The sequence below is a fragment of the Pinus tabuliformis genome, chromosome 5_1 (genome assembly GCF_031772625.1).
Source record: "Pinus tabuliformis cultivar Carrire ecotype Pingquan chromosome 5_1, CPIR1, whole genome shotgun sequence".
In the NCBI taxonomy this organism is placed as follows: Eukaryota; Viridiplantae; Streptophyta; class Pinopsida; order Pinales; family Pinaceae; genus Pinus; species Pinus tabuliformis.
Genome location: NC_142305.1, coordinates 405,613,610 through 405,635,003, shown reverse-complemented (window position 1 = coordinate 405,635,003; position 21,394 = coordinate 405,613,610). Strand labels below are relative to the sequence as shown.

Genomic DNA, 21,394 nt, shown 5'->3' with positions numbered 1-21,394 from the left:
TTCCCTTATTAAAATAAAAGAATCATTGTATAAATGTTGTTTCTATGTATCTATGCCTCAACTTCAATATTGAAAAGGAATTTTCGTATAATGATATCTTAATATATATGTTTTCCTGTATATATATAATTTTTATTCCAAGTAGCAGATGCTACATCCCCAAGTCATAGCTTCTACAACCTTAAGCATCAATTGTTGCAATTTTAACATATAGTCACTGCAACAAGATACAAGGGATTATTTTATCGAGCCACTGCTACAACCTTAAGTTATAGTTGTTGTTCCCTGACTCAAATAAAAAAATTCTCATATAAATGTCGGTTTCCATGTATCTATGCCTCATCTTCAATACTGACAAGGGCTTGTTAGGTATAATGATCTCTTAATTCCCCATTATTTTCAAATCAACTATGATCTATTGTAAAGCCCACCCTTTTCCTCTCACCATACATTCCACTATCTTAGAAATCAGTTGCCAGGAAGGGATTTAGGCACTCATTGAATTTCAAACTTTTATGGGGTAAATTTTCTGGTCATGAATCATCTCATGCTAGTTACTCCCTTAAAATTCCATTTTGAAGCAATTTGTGTAAATCATTCTAAAAATAACATTAGTGACAAAAATTTCTTTATGGAGGATCATTCTTATAAGTATTTCCATAAACTTTAACAACAATGTTGCATCAATGACTATATAGGACCTTTCCTTATCCTCTAAAAAAAACTCCATTCCACTATACTTTAGGTGATCTTTTTGAACTACATTTAATCTTATATGTCCCTGAGTTAAGAAAAGAGTTTTATTTAGAGCCTCTAAATGTCTAGATGGAAGCTCGTTCATTTTTTTTTTTAATTTCCAATGATGTCGGTCTTTTAGAGAGAGAAAAAACATGATGATATTATATTAAGGATATATAATGAGCATATACATATAAAGCCATATGGAGCTGGCCGACAGACAGGCCAAAAAGGACTAATGTTGTTGAGATCAGTTCCAATACATTCCGAGAGAGCAACATAGATTAGCATGAGACCAAAACATTCAAACATAAAGGAGATGTCCATAAAAAGATCCAACATAGAGCACAAAAAGGCGATAAAAAAACAGCAGGATCAAGCTGGGTCGATCATAGCAGAAATATGGATCAGAGTGGAGGAGATAGGAGCCTTGGACTCCTGGAAGATGCAAGCATTCCTCCATTTCCACAGGTTCCAGCACGTGGAAATGAATAAGGATCTCCATGCAGGCCGCTGATCTGACCACCATCTGTAAGCATCCTGAACAGAAGAGAAAACCTGGTAAGGAAAACCATATGATGAGGAAAGATCATACCAGATTTGGGACGATGCCGGGCATTGAAAAAACATATGGACGTTTGTCTCGGGCGCCTGACAGCACATGGAGCATCTTCCGGGGCCCATCCATCCTTTCCTTTGAAGAACCTCCCATGTGAGGTTCCTGTTATAGAAAACCAGCCACGAGAATAAAATTGCCTTGAGCTGAACTGTAGACTTCCAGAGTTTGAAAGGAAAAGAGGGGCCAGGAAGCGGCGGAAGAGAGGAAGAGGCAGTTGCATATATGTCTTTGACACGTACATGCTGATTGGAGGTCCCCATCGACCAAACTAATTCGTCTTTTAAACCTGTTTGAGAAATACCTTTCCCTTCGAAACAATTAACAGCAGAGGACCATGTAGGCCGTAGAGAAAGGGGCAAACCAAGGTCATCCCCATCCCTCCAGATTGGCGAAGAAGACGACCAGGAGCGGATCAATTTATTCCAAGTAAAGATCCCCTTAGAGTGTAGAAATGATATGAGCTCGGGGGTGAGCATGGACTCCAGTCCATAAATAGTTGGGTCGATACCAAGCAGGATGCCAGAACCGGAAAAAAAAGACCATTTTAAGAAAGACATAAAGAGCACCTGAACCTTTCTGAGGCTGTGCCATATGGCGGACCCTCTCTTTGAGCCGAGGGACTGCCTTCTGAACCAATGAGCGATCGGCCTACCTTTCAAATATTTTTGCTTGATGATTGAGCTCCAAATGCCGTCTCCGAAGATGCCTCTGTGCAAAGACTTACATAGGAGGGCCATGCCGAATGACCTCATATGTAATAGGCCCCAACCGCCATCCCGCTTCGGTCTTGTGATGGATACCATTTTTACCAAATGGATCTTTGATTGGTGGGATCTTCCACCCCAAAGAAAATTAGCAGACAGAGAAACAATTTTTCTAATTATGGAAGCCGGGAGGAAATATAGATGAGCCCAATAGACTGCAAGATGAGAAAGGACGGATTGAACGAGGATGAGTCTGCCTCCCAGCGAAAGGAAACGCATCTCCCATCTTGAGATTTTGCTATAGAATAATGTCGTTTCCTTGAAAATTCCATTGGTCTTACAATGTCCTAGTGTCAGCCTTCAGACACCCATTTCGACAGCACAAACGTCGCAACTATGGCAGGTTCGTCGTAATATATTTTAAAAAATCTATGATGACATCATTGTTCTGACCCCTTTCTGATGGTCGAAACATCGCAACTATGGTAGGTTTGTCGTAATATCTTTTCTAAAATTTTGTAGCATTGTCGATCTTCCGACTCACATTTGGACAACACAAACATCATAACGATGGAAAATTTGTCAGAAAATATTTTCGTAAAATTCTAATGCAATTTTCCACAGCACAATATGTTGTCACAATGGGTAAATTGTCAGAAGAAGTTTACTTTCAGTAGGTCATCTGACGATGGTTTGCAACAAATATATAGGATCATTATCAAACTTTCAACAAAATGTCAATGAGTATATTCAAAGAACAGATTCCAGAGATTCGATGATTATTATCATCATAATTTTGATGAAAAAGACGATGTCGAAATTACAACTTCACCGGAAACGACGTTTCCTCAAATCTCCTTTTTCATTATAGTGGCGAAACAACATTGCAAAAATGAAAAAGTGTCATGGGTAAACATTGCAAAAATGACAAAGTGTCATCGTAAATTGGGTCAATATTTACGCCGTAAGGCGTTTCCCTCCGAAAACAACTCTCCTAGCTGTTGCGCTGGCACAATCTACACCCTATAATTGATTGTTAGATGATTAAAACATTTTACACCGTTGGATCTGGACCGAACTGACTCTTTAGTTTATGCTTGGCCACTGCTAGGGAAAACGCCCATATAAACCTTCCCAAATCCCCTGGCGTAATACATTTTCATCCCTAAATCCACTGGTGGCGATGCAGAGTTCCTTGTAAATGAATCTATGGGGCCAAAAAAATCCTGCTCCCATTCTTCGATCTTTTCTCTGTATTTCGTTTTTTTGAGAAACACAGCGGCAAACGCCAGCGAGAAGAAAACCAAATCTGCCACTGTAATGCCTGGTATGAGCCGTACGCGCGGACGCCTGGAATTCCTTTTAGCGAATGATGGTAAACTTGAGATATTGGCTTTCCTTACCTTTCCCACATTTGCAATAATATCTGCTCTGAGTATTTTACTGGATTTTGGTACACCCATTCTGTACATTTAGATAGAATTGTTTTGCACTGGGGATTCAAGCTAGGTTTGTGGATCATCCTATTTTTGTTACAGATCATGGCTACCGCTATTGGAAGGTTTATGGGTGCTTAGGGGACTTCGTTCTTGAGAAATGGAGAGAAGAAAAATTCGCCAGCCAGGAGGAATGTAGCAGTGATGGCCTTTGTTGGTCTGATGGAGGTGTTTTCTTGATTTGGGCAGGCGATGTTCTATCTGAAACATCATCAAATGGCGTGCATTATGCTGGTATACTTGAAGAATGGTTTGGATTTCATTGGTGGAATGAACGTGTTCCGATCCTAGTTCTCACCATAGTCCTTATTTTAGCTCCATTGGTGTCTTTCAAGAGAGTGGGTAAGTCTGCTTTGCTCATCCTAATAAACATTTTTTAGCACTGATTTCCAAATATGTCATATTTCATTTGGGCCTTTTCACAGCTATCAGGGATTTAAATGTCTAGAGTCCTTCAAGAGAGTGGGTAAATCTGCTTTGCTCATCCTGATAAGAATTTTTTAGCACTGATTTTGAGATATATCATATTTCATTTGGGCCTTTTCACAGCTATCAGGGATTTAAATGTCAAGAAACTGTTGTAATTAGATGAGGGAATTCAACATATCTTATAAAAGTCTTTTTATTTGATTACAGAATCATATACTGGGAACAAATTATTTCTTTCTCCTCTGTTATTTTTTTCTGCTTCTGATGGTTTTTGAAAAAATCTCACTCCCTTTGTTGTTAGAACAACCGATCATAATCAATATTTTCTGTTTGAGGGGACCAATTTGTTGGAAGATTATGGATAGGGATGCAACATAAGGTGAATTACCAGTTTATCACTGCTTTTATTCAGTGATATTTCCCAAGTTGAATCTTGGTAAATATGTGATAGTCCCTTGCTTTTAATCACTGAATCCAGTGTTTGAACTTGAGTGTGTTTCTGTTCATCTAACTTTAGATCATAATTGCATCGTGTTTAATATGTTGGAGATCAAGGGAGACCCTCGTACCTTGTGAAGAGTTTAACTATTTGCAATCATTGATTTAGAAGCAGTCCGTTGATATTTTTTTTACATGCTTCTGTTAGAAAGGAATCAAGATAAGATGAATTGAAAAGTAATTCAATCTAAACATTGTAGGTTATGCATTTTAGGTCGTAGGCCGAATTAGCCCAATTTTGAGGGTAATAGCCAAGGATAAATAGTATATCGTGTGGGAATATTGGTGCTTAGGGGACTTTGTTCTTGAGAAACGGAGAGAAGAAAAATTTGCCAGCCAGGAGGAATGTAGCAGTGATGGCCTCTGTTGGTCTGATGGAGGTGTTTTCTTGATTTGGGCAGGCGATGTGCTATCTGGAACATCATCAAATGGCATGCATCATGCTGGTATACTTGAAGAATGGTTTGGATTTCATTGGTGGAATGAACGTGTTCCGATCTTAGTTCTCACCATAGTCCTTATTTTAGCTCCATTGGTGTCTTTCAAGAGAGTGGGTAAGTCTGGTTTGCTCATCCTAATAAGCATTTTTTAGCACTAATTTTCAGATATGTCATATTTCATTTGGGCCTTTTCACATCTATCAGGGATTTAAATGTCTAGAGTCTTTCAAGAGAGTGGGTAAATCTGCTTTGCTCATCCTGATAAGAATTTTTTAGCACTGATTTTGAGATATATCATATTTCATTTGGGCCTTTTCACAGCTACCAGGGATTTAAATGTCAAGAAACTGTTGTAACTAGATGAGGGGATTCAACATATCTTATAAAAGTCTTTTTATTTGATTACAGAATCGTATACTGGGAACAAATTATTTCTTTCTCCTCTGTTATTTTTTTTCTGCTTCTGATGGTTTTTGAAAAAATCTCACCCCCTTTGTTGTTAGAACAATCGATCATAATCAGTATTTTCTGTTTGAGGGGACCAATTTGTTGGAAGATTATGGATAGGGATGCAACATAAGGCGAATTACAAGTTTATCACTGCTTTTATTCAGTGATATTTCCCAAGTTGAATCTTGGTAAATATGTGATAGTCCCTTGTTTTTAATCACTGAATCCAGTGTTTGAACTTGAGTGTGTTTCTGTTCATCTGACTTTAGATCATAATTGCATCGTGTTTAATATGTTGGAGATCGAGGGAGACCCTCGTACCTTGTGAACAGTTTAACTATTTGCAATCATTGATTTAGAAGCAGTCCGTTGATATTTTTTTTACAGGCTTATGTTAGAAAGGAATCAAGATAAGATGAATTGAAAATTAATTCAATCTAAACATTGTAGGTTATGCATTTTAGGTCGTAGGTTGAATTAGCCCAGTTTTGAGGGTAATATCCAAGGATAAATAGTATATCGTGTGGGAATATTTAAGCATGTATCTTACAACTAGAGTATTTTAAAAGTACTTCTTGAATTGAAACTTCGACCCAATTTTTGCATTGTGAGCAGTTTAGCAAGTTGAAACACTAACAACTTGTTTCTGTTTAACAAAGTTGAAGTGTTCTATGAAGCATACATGGCTTGACATGCTTTATTAGTGTCTCTTTTTTCTTAGATTCCTTTCATTTTTGTTTGAATGGCCAATTATCTGGTGCCACTTTTATATTACTTTGGGCATGATTCCTATCTTATATATGACTTTGAATTAGAAATCTTTGTCTGATGGAGGTGTTTTCTTGATTTGGGCAGGCAATGTGATATCTGGAACATCATCAAATGGCGTGCATCATGCTGGTATACTTGAAGAATGGTTTGGATTTCATTTGGTGGAATGGACGTGTTCCGATCCTAAGTCTGCTTTGCTCATCCTGACAAGCATTTTTTAGCACTGATTTTCAGATATATCATATTTCATTTGGGCCTTTTCATAGCTATCAGGGATTTAAATGTCTAGAGTCTTTCAAGAGAGTGGGTAAGTCTGCTTTGCTCATCCTGATAAGCATTTTTTAGCACTGATTTTGAGATATATCATATTTCATTTGGGCCTTTTCACAGCTATCAGGGATTTAAATGTCTAGAAACTGTTGTAATTATATGAGTGGATTCAACATATCTTGGGAATGTCACATACTTATGGCATCTGCTTAAGGATTTATCTGACTTTTCATGTTGCCCTGTTAGAAATGGCGTATGGCATATACATTCAAGGATGTGGATCATCGGTTATTCCTTAGGAGTTGTGATGTTCAAATCTTGATGCCTATATTGATGTGTTCATTTCCATGAATTTGCAGATTCTTTGAAATTCACTTCTACATTATCAGTTGCACTTGCTGTTGTATTTGTTGTGATTACGGCTGGTATTGTGATATAATGTTGTTCAGTGGCACCATCAAAGCACCAAGATTGTTTCCAGATATTGTGGATTTTACTTTGTTCTTGAAGCTTTTCACTGTGGTACCAGTTATTTTGACTGCTTACATCTGTCATTATAATGGTATGGATTATTTTCCTCCATCTCTGGTCCTGTAGTGTAGAATCTTAGAGTTCATTAGTTGAATTTGCATTTAAAATTATGTTATAATGAATTGTGATGTCTTTGCGCCATGCAGTTCATTCCATATACAATGAACTTGAGGACCCTTCAGAAATGCAGCCCATTGTTCGCACATCATTGGTATTGTGCTCAATTGTATACATAAGTACAAGCTTTTTTGGCTTTCTTCTATTTGGAGACCAGACCATGGATGATGTCCTGGCCAATTTTGACACCAACTTGGGAGTTCCCTACTGTGTTGTGCTGAATGACATTGTTCGTGTGACGTATGTTGTACATCTGATGCTGGTCTCTCCTCTCATTTTTTTTGCCCCGAGACTTAATCTTGATGGGCTTGTGTTTCCAGCAAAAAGCATCTTGTTTTGGATAATAAGAGGTTCATTTTGATCACTGCTGGGTTAATTGGAATCGTTTTCCTTGGGGCATCATTCATACCAAGTATCTGGGATGCATTTCAATTCACAGGGGCCACAGTAGCTGTTTGTATTGGGTTCATCTTCCCAGCTTCCATTGCTCTCAGGTAGAAAAAAAGTTGTTTTTCATTTCTGGTTTCGTCTTTCACCTTGCTTGTATGTAACTTCTAACCTCAATTATTTTTTAATTGCAGAGACCCCCACGGAATCGCAACCAGGAAGGATATATTCATGACATTTCTCATGCTTTTTCTGGAAGTAGTTTCAAGTTCTATTGCTATAGTGAGTGACATTAATTCTTTGTTCAACAAGAAGGAGGAAGGCCCTCCGCGATCTTGAAAATGATTTTTTATGAGGAACAGGTGGTGCACATACATATAAGGATTATTTGGAACAGAACTGAGAAAAGAACGCTGATTTGGGAATTTGCTTGTAGAATTGTGAAGAGTGGATAAACTTGTGTAAAGCCTTGTATCATCCTGCCATGGTCGCTCGACCTTCTAGTTAAAGATACTAGTGTATTTGTAGTTGTAAACATTGAAAAGGAATATAGTTGATCTCGCATCAATGATTGAGCGATTTAACTAATCATCCATGAATAGTTGAGAGCTTGTTAAGCAGAAGATTGAAGGTCTGGTTTCTGTCAATAATACTCAACCTCACATAAGTTTGAGGTGCACCAAAATGCATCTCACTGCGTGTCATGATTCCATTGCTCTTCAATAACTTCTCACAATCTTCATCCTCCTTTCCTTCACATTTTAGCCCTGCAAAAGTTGCACTGATACAGACGGCGAGAGTAAGAGTAATTAGTCCATTTTGCCAAGTATTTTCATTTCAACCAGTTAAAGTAGAGACATCAACTCGGTTCCAACATTCATTGATGTCTCTACTTCAACAGACAGATAGACCCGTTTGAAATATACATACCTTACAGCTATCAGGGATTTACATGTCTAGAAACTGTTGTAATTATATGAGGGGATTCAACATATCTTGGGAATGTCACATACTGATGGCATCTGCTTAACGATTTGTCTGACTTTTCATGTTGCCCTGTTAGAAATGGCATATGGAATATACATTCAAGGATGTGGATCATGGGTTATTCCTTAGGAGTTGTGATGTTCAAATCTCGATGCCTATATTGATGTGTTCATTTCCATGAATTTTCAGATTATTTGAGATTCACTTCTGCATTATCAGTTGCACTTGTTGTTTTATTTGTTGTGATTACAGCTGGTATTTTGATTGTAAAGTTGTTCAGTGGCACCGTCAAAGCACAAATATTGTTACCAGATATTGTGGATTTTACTTCGTTCTTGAAGCTTTTCACTGTGGTACCAGTTATTGTGGCTGCTTACATCTGTCATTACAATGGTATGGATTATTTTCCTCCATCTCTGGCCCTGCAGTGTAGTATCTTAGAGTTCATTAGTTGAATTTTCATTTAAAATTATGTTATAATGAATTGTGATGTCTTTGTGCCATGCAGTTCATTCCATACACAATGAACTTGAGGACCCTTCAGAAATGCAGCCCATTGTTCGCACATCATTGGCATTGTGCTCAATTGTATACACAAGTACAAGATTTTTTGGCTTTCTTCTATTTGGAGACCAGACCATGGATGATGTCCTGGCCAATTTTGACACCAAGTTGGGAGTTCCCTACAGTGTTGTGCTGAATGATATTGTTCATGTGACCTATGTTATACATCTGATGGCGTTCTTTCCTCTCATTTTTTTTGCCCTAAGACTTAATCTTGATGGGCTTGTCTTTCCAGCGAAAAAGCATCTTGTTTTGGATAATAAGTGGTTCATTTTGATCACTGCTGGGTTAATTGGAATCGTTTTCATTAGGCATCATTCATACCAAGTATCTGGGATGAATTTCAATTCACAGGGGCCATAACAGCAGTTTGTATTGGGTTCATCTTCCCAGCTTCCATTGCTCTTAGGTAGAAAAAAATTTGTTTTCCATTTCTGGTTTCGTCTTTCACCTTGCTTGTATGTAACTTCTAACCTCAATTATTTTTTAATTGCAGAGACACCCATGGAATCTCAACCAGGAAGGACATATTCATCGCATTGTTCATGATTTTTCTAGCAGTAGTTTCAAGTTCAATTGCTATAGTGAGTGACATTAATTCTTTGTTCAACAAAAAGGAGGAAGGCCCTCCACGATCTTGAGAATGATTTTTTATGAGGAGCAAATGGTGCACATACATATAAAGATTATTTGGAACAGGACAGAGAAAAGAACGCTGATTTGGGAATTTTCTTGTAGAATTGTGAAGAGTGGATAAACTTGTGTAAAGCCTTGTATCATCCCGCCATGGTTGGTCGGCCTTCTAGTTAAAGATACTACTGTATTGGTAGTTGTAAAAATTGAAAAGGAATATAGTTGATCTCGCATCAATGATTGAGCGATTCAACTAATCATCCATGAATAGTTGAGAGCCTGTCAAGCAGAAGATTGAAGGTCTGGTTTCTGTCAATAATACTCAACCTCACATAAGTTTGAGGTGCGCCAAAATGCATCCCACTGTGTGTGATGATCCCATTGCTCTTCAATAACTTATCACAATCTTCATCCTCCTTTCCTTCACATTTTAGCCCTGCAAAAGCTGCATTGATACAGACAGCCAGAGTAAGAGTAATTAGTCCATTTTGCCAAGTATTTTCATTTCAACCATTTAAGGTAGAGACATCAACTCAGTTCCACCATCATTGATGTCTCTACTTCAACAGACAGATAGACCCATTTGAAATATACATACCTTACAGCTATTAGGGATTTACATGTCTAGCAACTGTTGTAATTATATGAGGGGATTCAACATATCTTGGGAATGTCACATACTGATGGCATCTGCTTAACCATTTGTATGACTTTTCATGTTGCCCTGTTAGAAATGGCATATGGAATATACATTCAAGGATGTGGATCATGGGTTATTCCTTAGGAGTTGTGATGTTCAAATCTTGATGCCTATGTTGATGTGTTCGTTTCCATGAATTTGCAGATTCTTTGAGATTCACTTCTGCATTATCAGTTACATTTGCTGTTGTATTTGTTGTGTTTATGGCTGGTATTGTGATTGTAAAGTTGATCAGTGGCTCCGTCAAAGCACCAAGATTGTTACCAGATATTGTGGATTTTACTTCGTTCTTGAAGCTTTTCACTGTGGTACCAGTTATTGTGGCTGCTTACATCTGTCATTACAATGGTATGGATTATTTTCCTCCATCTCTGGCCCTGCAGTGTAGTATCTTAGAGTTCATTAGTTGAATTTGCATTTAAAATCATGTTATAATGAATTGTGATGTCTTTGTGCCATGCAGTTCATTCCATATACAATGAACTTGAGGACCCTTCAGAAATGCAGCCCATTGTTCGCACATCATTGGCATTGTGCTCAATTGTATACACAAGTACAAGCTTTTTTGGCTTTCTTCTATTTGGAGACCAGACCATGGATGATGTCCTGGCCAATTTTGACACCAAGTTGGGAGTTCCCTACAGTGTTGTGCTGAATGAAATTGTTCATGTGACCTATGTTGTACATCTGATGGCGGTATTTCCTCTCATTTTTTTTGCCCTAATACTTAATCTTGATGGGCTTGTCTTTCCAGTGAAAAAGCATCTTGTTTTGGATAATAAGTGGTTCATTTTGATCACTGCTGGGTTAATTGGAATCATTTTCCTTGGGGCATCATTCACACCAAGCATCTGGAATGCATTTCAATTCACAGGGGCCACAACAACAGTTTGTAGTGGGTTCATCTTCCCAGCTTTCATTGCTCTCAGGTAGAAAAAAAGTTGTTTTTCATTTCTGGTTTCGTCTTTCACCTTGCTTGTATGTAACTTCTAACCTCAATTATTTTTTAGTTGCAGAGACACCCATGGAATCTCAACCAGGAAGGACATATTCATCGCATAGTTCATGATTTTTCTGGCAGTAGTTTCAAGCTCAATTGCTATAGTGAGTACCATTAATTATTTGTTCAAAAAAAGGATGAAGGCCCTCCACGATCTTGAGAATGATTTTTTATGAGGAGCAGGTGGTGCACATACATATAAAGATTATTTGGAACAAGACTGAGAAAAGAACACTGATTTGGGAATTTGCTTGTAGAATTGTGAAGAGTGGATAAACTTGTGTAAAGCCTTGAATCATCCTGCCATGGTTGCTCGGCCTTCTAGTTAAAGATACTATTGTATTTGTAGTTGTAAACATTGAAAAGGAATATAGTTGATGGTGCATCAATGATTGAGCGATTCAACTAATCATCCATGAATAGTTGAGAGCCTGTCAAGCAGAAGATTGAAGGTCTGGTTTCTGTCAATAATACTCAACCTCACATAAGTTTGAGGTGCACCAAAATGCATCCCACTGTGTGTGATGATTCCATTTCTCTTCAATAACTTATCACAATCTTCATCCTCCTTTCCTTCACATTTTAGCCCTGCAAAAGCTACATTGATATAGACGGCCAGAGTAAGAGTAATTAGTCCATTTTTCCAAGTATTTTCATTTCAACCATTTAAAGTAGAGACATCAACTCAGCTCCACCATTCATTGATGTCTCTACTTCAACAGACAGATAGACCCATTTGAAATATACATACTTTACAGCTATCAGGGATTTAAATGTCTAGCAACTGTTGTAATTATATGAGGGGATTCAACATATCTTGGGAATGTCACATACTTATGGCATCTGCTTAACGATTTGTCTGACTTTTCATGTTGCCCTGTTAGAAATGGCATATGGCATATACATTCAAGGATGTGGATCATGGGTTATTCCTTAGGAGTTGTGATGTTCAAATCTTGATGCCTATATTGATGTGTTCATTTCCATGAATTTGCAGATTCTTTGAAATTCACTTCTGCATTATCAGTTGCACTTGTTGTTATATTTGTTGTGATTACAGCTGGTATTGCGATTGTAAAGTTGTTCAGTGGCACTGTCAAAGCACCAAGATTGTTACCAGATATTGTGGATTTTACTTCGTTCTTGCAACTTTTCACTGTGGTACCAGTTATTGTGACTGCTTACATCTGTCATTACAATGGTATGGATTATTTTCCTCCATCTCTAGTCCTGCAGTGTAGTATCTTAGAGTTCATTAGTTGAATTTGAATTTAAAATTATTTTATAATGAATTGTGATGTCTTTGCGCCATGCAGTTCATTCCATATACAATGAACTTGAAGACCCTTCAGAAATGCAGCCCATTGTTCGCACATCATTGGTATTATGCTCAATTGTATACATAAGTACAAGCTTTTTTGGCTTTCTTCTATTTGGAGACCAGACCATGGATGATGTCCTGGCCAATTTTGACACCAACTTGGGATTTCCCTATAGTGTTGTGCTGAATGACATTGTTCGTGTGACCTATGTTGTACATCTGATTTTGATCTTTCCTCTCATTTTTTTTTCCCTGAGACTTAATCTTGATGGGCTTGTCTTTCCAGCGAAAAAGCATCTTGTTTTGGATAATAAGAGGTTCACTTTGATCACTGCTGGGTTAATTGGAATCGTTTTCCTCGGGGCATCATTCATACCAAGTATCTGGGATGCATTTCAATTCACAGGGGCCACAACAACAGTTTGTATTGGGTTCATCTTCCCAGCTTCCATTGCTCTCAGGTAGAAAAAAAGTTGTTTTTCATTTCTTGTTTTGTCTTTCACCTTGCTTGCATGTAACTTCTAACCTCAATTATTTTTTAATTGCAGAGACACCCATGGAATCTCAACCAGGAAGGACATATTTATCGCATTGTTCATGATTTTTCTGGCAGTAGTTTCAAGTTCAATTGCTATAGTGAGTGACATAAATTCTTTGTTCAACAAAAAGGTGGAAGGCCCTCCACGATCTTGAGAATGAATTTTTATGAGGAGTAGGTGGTGCACATACATATAAAGATTATTTGGAACAGAACCGAGAAAAGAACGCTGATTTACGAATTTGCTTGTAGAATTGTGAAAAGTGGATAAAATTTTGTAAAGCCTTGTATCATCCTGCCATGGTCGCTCGACCTTCTAGTTAAAGATACTACTGTATTTGTAGTTCTAAACATTGAAAAGGAAGATAGCTGATCTCACATCAATGATTGAGCGATTCAACTTATCATCCATGAATAGTTGAAAGCCTGTCAAGCAAAAGATTGAAGGTCTGGATTCTGTCAATAATACTCAACTTCACATAAGTTTGAGGTGCACCAAAATGCATCCCACTACGTGTGACGATTCCATTGCTCTTCAATAAATTATCAAAATCTTCATCCTCCCTTCCTTCACATTTTAGCCCTACAAGAGCTACATTGATACAAACGGCCAGAGTAAGAGTAATTAGTCCATTTTGCCAAGTATTTTCATTTCAACCATTTAAAGTAGAGACATCAACTCAGTTCCACCATTCATTGATGTCTCTACTTCAACAGACAGATAGACCCATTTGAAATGTACATACCTTACATGACATGCATAAGTACCAGTCAAACTCCAAGCCATTGAGTACACACATGCACACAAAAACAAGCATACACATACAGACCCAGAGAAACAGAGTACAAGGTCTGCCAACATTCAAGTTACAAGTGAGAAAGAAGAGGTAGCACAGCAAATTGCATATAATTGTAAAAGAATCAACATTACTTACCCAATCCGACTTCCTGCATGACCTGTACTTTTAGATACCGTGAACAGCATAAGATCTTGATCTGCAGGAGCAGTGATAGGGGTGTAATGTGGCCAGTAATAGGCTAAATCGTAGAGAAAAGTGGATGTTGGGTTCAAGCAAGCTAGTAATGGAAGAGAATAACAAAGCTAAAAAGTTGTGAGGTAAGAGACAAATGAATGTAAAAAAAATAGAACTAATACAAAACTAACTGACCTGAAAGAAATTCAGTGAAATCTTAGTGGGAATGCCAAGATCCATGGATTAGATCTGAAGAAGTCTTTTTATTGAAAAAAAGGTTCCAAATCAATTCAAAATTGAAATACGGAGGCTGAGGAGAGAGTGCTAGTCTAGATCTAGGTGGGAAGGTATACTCCAGAGGAAGCAAATCTGAACTTCATTAAAAAAAAAGGTAGTGAGTGATCCATTTAGCTTAGAAATAAATAAAATTCAATGAAGAAACAAGTCTAAATCAATACTCTGAAAAAAAAATGATGTATTTCTAATCCTCTCAACGAACGACCTAGTTGACAAATGCAACAACCTGAAAAGAAATTAAACCAAAAGCAAATGATAATTAGAGAATACAATTACATTAAGGCAAAATGACTTACTTTGCTGCAGTGGCCAAATCTGGGTTTAATTTTTTTTATCTCACGTAAGTAAGAGAGATTATTTCTCTAAGAAACATTATGGTTTCATTGACAACAAAAAGAGGTTGGTGGAGAAATGTATTATTTACCAATAAACAAGAAACGTGTACAGAATCACATTATTGGTAACTTAACAACCAGGTCGATGCAATGAAATTATATTGAGATCCATGTTTGATATCCAACACTCATATCGCCTCATTTTTGGTGAGTTTTGTTTTTCCACGAGTCAAAAGTTCCAATCTTTTTTATTCTTTATTTGAAAAGAGATAATCAACTAAAACTCCAAAAATAAATTCCACAGGCAAAGTTCACCTCCAATAAACAGAACTCTGACTTCCGTCATAATTCAAACTAGATTTAAGGCCAAATTTACTCAGGAAAATAGGGCAGTTTGATTACTATTTACCCTGAGCTCAACAAACTATTCCTTGACTTATAACTACCCACTAAATCTATTTAAATATATAAAGGTGGCTTGTGTGTGGTAAGAAATATGAAGAAACATGACATTGGATTGTCTAGAAAAGATCTGTAAGGCAATCTAGGAAGAAACATGACATCGGATTTGTCTAAAGAAGATATGTTCGGCACTTATGTAAGACTGAAGAGGTGGCTTGTCTGTATGGAAATCTGATTAGATTCAAAGCATTGTGATCAGACTGGATCTTATTAGCCATCCACAGTTTTAAAGTTTGAAAGTCTGAATTGGTTAATATGTAGATATGCATGGCTTAATCTTTCAGACAAGCATATGACTATTCACAAGATTTAGAGAGATAAAATTCCGAGATTTATGAAAAGAAAATTCATAAAATCATTTGCCAAAGATGTTTCCATTAATCAAGAACATGATATTGGAAGGCTCGAAGATGATATTAGAATACAATTTAGCAAAAAAAAGATGACATTGATTATATCCGGAGAAGATCTGTCCAACAATTTGGGAAGAAATATGAGATTGGATTCGTTTGGAAAAGATTTGTCCAGCAATTCAAGACCTAGGGGAAAAACAAGATAACTAAGATGTTTCAAGAAGATAAAACGCCAGTAGAGAAAGATGTCATTAGACATAGGTTCGAGTCAAGTAGAAAGGATAGTAGATGTGGTGAACAACATCAATGAATGTGCCCCCACACAATGTAAAAGCCGAAGAATCAAGCAAGAGGCAAGAAACAATACCAAGGTAAGTGAACATATTAATTATGCTACTTTTCTATTTGAAGTTAGAATGTAGACGCTATTTGAATAGAATTTATAGAGTTTTAATACCCTTTTATTTATACACTCTATAGTAGTCATTTTCTTCTTAGCTATTTGAATTTTGTTATTTATATTTTTATAAGTTGAAGGTTGAGTCTAGGTTGGGTTGGTTTCATGTCAGGTTCAGCGTTATGTTGGATGGAAGAATAATCTATTCAATTGTGTGATGTTGTCATCGAAAGTATCTAATGTTTGATCAACTCTTGATGTTCCATAGGAGAGTTTCAGTCCTCAACTCTTCACCAAGAAATTTAAACCTAGAGCTTGATAAAGATGAAACCCTACAAACAAACAAAAATAATTTTCACATTTAAACCCTTCTATTGTATAATTTTCAACATCACTTGATAGTCACGTAATGCTAGGGAAAATAGAAAACCATTAATCAGCATTAGAAAACCATTAATCAACATTTGTAAAAGTCAGTCTGCATTAAAAGAACAGGGTGGTTCCACGAAGATAATGAATGAGGGAACTAAACAATTGTTTATACAAGTCAGTGCAGCTTGACAAAATGACTCTCCCTTCCCTTGAATGTGGCAGAAGATTGTATATTTTTCAACATCACCTGATAGTCACATGATGTTATGGAAAATAGAATACCATTAATCAACATTTGTAAAAGTCAAAGCCTACAATAAAAGAACAGGGTGATTCCACGAAAACAACGAATGAGGGAATTAAAAATTTGTCTAGACAATTGAATGCAACTTGACAAAATGGCTTTCCTTGTTCTTGATTGTGGAAGAAGACACCATAATCAAATTCACCATGAAGTCACTATCCTCTTCAAATACACTTAAAAATGTCTATTATCTGCCGAAACTGGTGATGTGGATGGATTAGAGTACATGCATCACTTCAGAGTAACAGTGTAGCAATCCTCATTTCATACTTCAGAAGATAACTGCTCCCTGTTATCTCTTTCACTGTCTTGCCACAAGATTAATCTTGTGAATAAACATCTCTATATAACATGAGAGGATTAATCTTCTAAACAATAAACATCTCTGTATAATACAAGATATCACATAGTAAATCATAAAGGGTTTGCTTTATCTACCTTCCTTAAACTGTCTTTGATTGAATCTACCGAACCTCCCCAAAGTTTAATCCGATCTTTAGCTTGTGAAGCCTGCAATTTATGGGTAAAACCAGCGATATACTAAATTACAAAGCCCATGAAGAATGTTAGTAAAGAGTAGATTTGGAATTACAGGTAAATAACTCTCTGTCCCAGTGAGTCCTATACGTGATAAACATAAGAATTAGAGTCTGCAGTACTGTTCCTCCAATCATGCCACCCAAAATACCTCTATACTCACTAGGGATGGGCATTGCCTGCGAGGTTAGCATCAATCCCATGGAATCATAATATAACCCAAACAATTTTACATAGAGAGGAAGCAGTTTGGGGATGGGACTCTTGGATCATATGCCCATTTCATATGGAACATATACTAAGTGGTTTCAGTTAATGGGGCATTGATTTCAGTGTTCAATATATTTTTATTCTTTATCAAAGTAATTTTTTTTTTCTATTTGCTTTTTTCAATTTATGCCTTACGGCGTTTCCTTTGCAACATTTGGTGCAAATGCTAGTTATTAGTGTGATCTTGAAAACACGGGTTGATGAATCTCACTTTTGGAGGGCCTCGATAAGCCATAATTCAAACCCACATGCAAAATTTTCCCTTTACACCAATGCAGCCATTGGCACCATTCCTCCTCGACCACAACTACTTGCTTATCCTGTTCATATCCCTAATATTGGTAAGGCATCAGAATTAGGCCATGGTAGTGGGCTTTCAAAATATTGCCAATATGTTTAAAGGGAAAACCGTTGAACATATGTGTGAGCTTTTCAACATTCGGAATGAAAATTAAGCGTTAAATAACTGTGCGATTGCAGAGTACCTTGCTTTCATCAATTCGGTTCGTTTTGAACATGAATTTGAGAGCATGTCATTATGTTTAGATGGGCTGCAAACATTATGTCAGTGTACACATTTCCTTACGCATTCTAGTGTGTGTGTGTTTTTTTTGGGGCACTCTGACCTTTTCTAACGCATTCTAGTGTGTGTGTTTTTTTTTTTGGGGCACTCTGACCTTTTTTAGTAGTAAATTTTGCAATTTAAAGGCAGTATTATACTCTGGGATGGGAATTTTTATCACAAAAAGTCGATCGTCTTTCAATCTGTTATTTTAGGCGCCATAAAGGAAAAAATATTGTTAATTTTACATAGGCGATGGAATGTAAAAGTGAGAAGTATTGTAACATTGTTAGTACCTTGATAGAAACATGTACACTGTTTGCACTTTGAATGTGGTGACTCGCTCCTGTTGTTGTTATTATTTATTTGGAAGTATGAATGGTTGTTGTTCTATGTTCCAATTTATTTTTAATATAATAAAAGAAAAAGACTATTTAATGTTTGTAGGGATAGGTATAGAAGATATATTGTAATTTTATGTGATGTTATTGTTATATTATGTTATTTAAATATTTTGGTTTCATTATTTAATCAGTATAAATTTATCTTTCATGGATTTAACATGAGTTGAGCCGGATCAGGTTTTTTTTTTTCTGGTGCTAACTTATTTTAGAGTGCAAAAAACAATGTGAAATTTTTTATTGTTTAAATTATATTTTTTAATTTTATAGGGATTACTTAGATGTGCATTGATTCATTTTATAAGTATATTAAACTAGTTTTTTGTTACGAATATATTTAACATTAATTTATATTAACATATTTTTCTTTTTCCATTTTTATTAAAGGACATTTTTTTTTAGAGAATATTTATGTCGTAAGGCGTTCCGTCTTGGAAGAAATTCCCCAGTTTCCACTTTTTACTCCTATGTACTGTTATATCTAGTGTTACACGATTGAAATCTTTTCCCACAGTTAGATTCCATTGTTTTAGCTTTCAACTGAATCTTGAGTCGTGCAACCTTTCACCTTATTGATCTTTACCCTTGAATATATTGCAGGTACTTCACCGACCTTTATTATTTGAAAAATAAAATTCAAGCTTGGTAGGCACGAGATCCATAAATTTTCCACAGAAGCCTTTGCTTTATTTCCAAAAAATATTTTGTATTTCTCAGTTCAGGGCTTGCATCTAGCCCTACAAAACCTACTAGTATTGTGTGTTTTCTCTATTTGTCTACACTTTTAAATTTGCTTCATGTGTATTTCTACGAAACAAGGTGGTGTAAGATATGCGTTCTCACTGCTTTTAATTTTTGGGAATCGACCTCCTTTTCTCTCAAATGGTCAATGTTTTTATTTTGTTTGAGATTTATTTTAAATGCTTAAAGGTCCACTATTTTTACTCTCGTCTCACTTAATATGGCAACAGTCAACTCTATTGTGCTACTTCTTGTCGCAATGGCCGCACAATAAAGCCACGCCTTGCACTTCGTGGTCCACAACACCCACAGGGGCTTCACTCATTGAACATATGACATAGCACGTGCGTTCGTGGCATACTAAACAATACCCTTATTTTGACTACATATTGGAAAATAACTCTAAAAATCACATTATTTAACCCCTTGCTAATATATATCCAATACACCTTCCCAATTTATAAAACCACTATTTTCACTAAATATTGTATGTATCAATTTTTTTATTCACATTTTTATACCCTTTTATTTTTATATCCCTGGTATAGTGACATGATGTCTCTCTTATGACCCCACATGCATTCTACAATGCACCTTTCTTCTTTTGATATACATTGTAAATGCATATTAGTTGCACCTTTCTTCTTTTGATATACATTGTAAATGCATATTAGTTGCACCTTTCTTCTTTTGATATACATTGTAAATGCATATTAGTTCTCCCACAAAGCAATTACTTAACCCACACTCATGCACATCTCACTATGATTTGTGGCATTTAATGGTATAAGGCACACAAAGATCAACCATGCTTTAGGAAGATTGATTATGTGTATGTATATAAAATAGCATATAAATTGATCTATATGATGATGAAAAATCAATTGATGAATCTTTATGAATAGTTTTGCAACAAATAAGGTGTTCAAGCCCAAGTCTAGACCCTCTAGATGCAAGACAACTATCTACAACCAAGGTTGGGCCCCAAATCTCAAATCAAGGGTGAAATCCCAACCTACACATGCTTAGAAGAAGAGGATGGACAAGTCCCAATACATGTGCTCTTAAGAGAATAACGCGAAAGCATGAAATCACCTTTTGATTCATTGTCATCTCACCAATGAGATATGGATATCACTCATAGACTATGTAAAATGCAACAATGGATTGGAGATAACATAGAGGCATTAAATGAATGGACTACAACTAGAACATAAGACAAAATTTTGGTTGTAGAGGTGATTTACTCCATTTGGCTAGCTCAAAAAATGGTGTATTCCAAAATAAACCTCCAAACGTCTACAAGATTTTCTACATGTTGAAGGAAAGAATTACCTTATCATGCACCTCACTAAAGACAAGGCTTCCTTGCACTCCCATACCTTTGAAATACAATTCTAAAATTTCTAGAGGATATTTTAATTATCCAATTTTAAAGTCACAACCAAGATAGACACCACATTGGTGTATGAGATCCCCTTATTTGTGGGACAAGGGACCCACCTCCGCACAATGATTTGACCTCTAAGTCAATGAAGGCATACATACTCTACCCCCTCTAGTTTTGAACCTGTGGCCGCTTAGGAGGAAACACATCCTCTTAACCATTAGGCCCACTCAAGCTAGATATAGTGGATTTCTCCTTAAGGTCTCTTTTACATAATGAGCGATTACATTGGAAGTAACATCATATAGGAAATAGAAACGACAATGGAAACAATATTAAGAACTAATATCACTTCCTTGAAATAGGAATGACCCTGGCATTTCTATAATCAGAGAATCACTTGAAAATTTAGGCTAAAAAATATTAAAGTAATGTCTTGAACACCAAGAACCAAGAGCCTTATCACCCTATAACAAAGTGACCTATGCAAGATCAAATTTACAAAAAAGATCTGCCAAAGAACATCCATGTACACAATTCTGCCAGAGAAAACATCTATAATACCAAAATTAGTTGAAAAGCATGATATGGGAATTTCAAATTTGAAAACCAATTGAGAAGCATGGGATTAGACTTCCAAGATTTTATATAATGATTATCTAAACGGAGGTTCTCGCAAGACGGGCTTAAATGTCCAAGGATGAAATGATATGAGAAAAGCTTTGCCAGAAATTGAAAATAATCTATGTTACCCTTATCCACACAACCGAATCTCTTTTGTTGTCCCTTTGGAAACCTACACAAGGCAC

General features: G+C 36.4%; 1 pseudogene; it reads left to right on the top strand.

Moving 5' to 3' along the window:
* Positions 1-3,602: 3,602 nt before the first annotated feature.
* LOC149165203 (amino acid transporter AVT6A-like) lies at positions 3,603-7,789 on the top strand (annotated as a pseudogene).
* The last annotated feature ends 13,605 nt before the right edge of the window (positions 7,790-21,394 follow it).